This window comes from Belonocnema kinseyi, chromosome 3, assembly GCF_010883055.1.
Source record: "Belonocnema kinseyi isolate 2016_QV_RU_SX_M_011 chromosome 3, B_treatae_v1, whole genome shotgun sequence".
Classification (NCBI taxonomy): Eukaryota; Metazoa; Arthropoda; class Insecta; order Hymenoptera; family Cynipidae; genus Belonocnema; species Belonocnema kinseyi.
The window spans coordinates 17,265,637-17,268,720 of record NC_046659.1 but is presented as its reverse complement, the minus strand read 5'-3'; the positions used below and the strand labels follow the sequence as shown (position 1 = coordinate 17,268,720).

Here is a 3,084-nt window from a genome sequence, read left to right as displayed (position 1 = left end):
CTGCTCCCATAAAGATAATTCCAAAAATTAATGTCAAGGAGAATCAGCTAACCTAACTTACAATTGGAAGGAAGAAAGGGACACTAATTTTTAAGCATAACAAAAAAGATTATGGCGTTGAACATTTATTTAAGAAGTACACGGAAAAAATTAGTTGTTGAAATTTTGAATGACCGAGTCAACCACTCTAGGATAGGAACAAAAATATGTCATAAATTGGAAGTATTGTCGTGAGAAACTTTGATTGAGACATATTTAAAAAGTAGGAAGAATGCTAGAAAGTACAAAGGACTTTCAATAAAAGCGAGAACACCAGAGGAATAGAGTTCTTGAAACACTCATACACCAATGCTTTCAAGCTAGTCAGTGAAATTGATAAAAAAATTATTTCGAGGTTTCATTTGATAATATTGTTGTTATTCATTTAGACTTTTTCTTAGATTATATTTATTTTTACACAGATACACGAACAACTGCACATGCATATATATATTTATATTATGGCACGCGTTTTACCCAATGAAAAATCGAAAGAAATGCTGCGGCGGGATTCAAACTACCTAACACCTATGTCTGAAAGATCAAACGTAACTTATCCCTAACAACTCAATCCCACGACCAACTTGAAGCATTAAATATTTTTCAAAAATAACAGCAAAGAGCCAAAGCACGACACTGCAGGGTCGTGAGAAAAATGCATTTCGCCCGTTTTAATGCAGAAAAATTATATTTTATGACATAAACCCCGTTTTTGATTGAAAGCTTTAAACTTGAACAAAAATTTATAATTTGAAATTAGTCAAATTGGAACAATTTGAAATTTAGAGTAATATATAATTTTCAGCTTATAAATTTTATATCGTTTCGTATTCATAAACTTATATCGAATTATGATTTTTTTTATCAGCAGTAGTATAAAATAATTAGAAGAATAAAATTATGTTAAGGGTACAGGATTTACAGTTAAAATAGTAACAGCGTAGATTTTCTGTAAAGATCACCGAATTTTCTGCAGTGCTCACAAAATTGTCAGTTATTTTATAAATTAACGGATATTTTCTGTAACATTCACCGAAAAGTTCTGTCCAATCAATATCTTTAAATTACAAAATCGTATCAAAAAGTTTTCCAATGTTACAGACAATATCCGTAAATTTAAAAATAACTGAAAATTTGGTAAACTATGCAGATAATTCGGTAATAATTACAAAAAATCCATGTTGTACCTATTTTAACTGAACATTCTATAAGCATAATTTTTTTCTACGTGTTTAATTAATAAAGATTCACACATAGAGCGGCCGTTTTATGCGAAGAAAAAATTTTAAGTCATTTCCCGATTGACAACAAACATTTTTCCATTTGAGATAATAAAAAGTAAGCTACACATTGAAACACTCAAAGTGAAACTTTCAAATTTTAAAGTTTAAAAGTTTTTTTAATTCAAAATGTTGTATTTAAATGCTCAGCAATTTACACGCAGAGGTAGAAGGTACTAACACTTTTGAATTGAACAATTTAAAATAAAATGCAGATAAACTGCCATTTGTAAGAACTATTCACTCTGTAACATACCATAATACCACCATTTTTATCATTTATTTACTTGAAATTTGTTATGCCACATTGGATATATTACACTTTTAGTTTAACAATTTCAAGAAAATAAATATGGATAATCCGATAAAGTTCTACACATTTTTGATAAGTTTGGTCCGCCATATAGGATCCGCCATTAAGAATTTTAAAAACCCATTAATTGATTCCAATTCAGCAACCCAAAAAATATGAGTATCGCCAATCTTAACAAGGTCCGAACATTTTTAATAATTCACGTCCATCACACTAGATCCGCCATTTTGAATTTCGAAAATTCAACACTAGATAAGAAATCAGACCCCAGAAAACTAAGTAATATCAATTTTATCAAGGCCCAAGCATTTTTAGTCATTAATGACCGCCATATTGGATTTACCATTTAAATTGTTTTAAATCAAACATCAGATTTGAAATAAACGGCACCAAAGACCAAAGTACCACTAATTTTATCAAGGTACAAACATTAAAAATAACACAGCCACACGTATTCTTATGGATTTGAGGGCGCTGAATTCAAATTCGGTATTAAAAATCACCCATCACGTCATGGTTGAGCCATAACCTCAAAAAATGACGAAAAATCATGCACTGAGGCAAATAAATTTCAAAATAATGCCAGTGATGCAAATTATCACTTCAAAAACATGTCAACAACTGTGAAGGATCAACCCTTGCCAGAACCTGACCTCACCTAACCTGAATTAACAGAAATTTATTGCACTACACGTAAAGCTCTAGAAGCATATTTTCCCAGTAGCAAATGTGTGCTATATCGAATGGGTCAACTCGAGCCTAACCTAGAAATAAATTTAATCTAGCCTAACCTAATCTCACCAAACACAATTAAACTGATTGTGTTGTCCCGTTGTGTTTGCGGTACCGTTTCATTCAGCTTCGGCTCAACCTACATAGAGGTTTAACCTATCCTAACTTAACAAAACCTGACCGTCATGATGGCTGATTTTTGCTGGATGTTGAAAAGAGAAACGAATGTAGGTCTTAAACGTAAGCGTAACCCTTTGCATCGTTCCTTCGAAGAAAAAGGACACGTTATAGCAGGCAGAAAATAGACGGAAGTAGGTCTATAAATCAATTTAATTACGATAAAAAGCAAGATAAAATGTAAACACGAAAGATAGTATAAATATATCCCTTAAGTCTAAGAAAAGCAGAGAGAGAAAAATTTTGAATAAAACTCTTATTCATTTGCATGTTTAAGTTACAGTTCTGCATTTTAATTGATACAAATATTGTCAGGTTAATTGAAATAGGATCAATTCTACTTGTAGTTATAAATTTCTTCAAATGAGTAATGTGCATCTAAATTTTTAACCACCGGTAGTACAATGAAATGAATTTTATTGTGTTACAACGGGAACACTCAAGTTAAGTTGTGTTGCTTTAAGCAAAATTTCGTTAGGTTCTGTTAAGTTAGATTCATTTGTAGGTTAAGATCGAGTTAACCTATTAAATATAGCACACATT

General features: G+C 31.1%; 1 protein-coding gene across 6 annotated transcripts in view; it reads right to left on the bottom strand.

Annotated features, from left to right (window-relative positions):
• The window catches only part of LOC117168799 (zinc finger protein 2 homolog), a 263,897-nt gene that overhangs the window by 193,812 nt on the left and 67,001 nt on the right, over window positions 1-3,084 (bottom strand). The gene's annotated exons all lie outside the window — the stretch shown is intronic.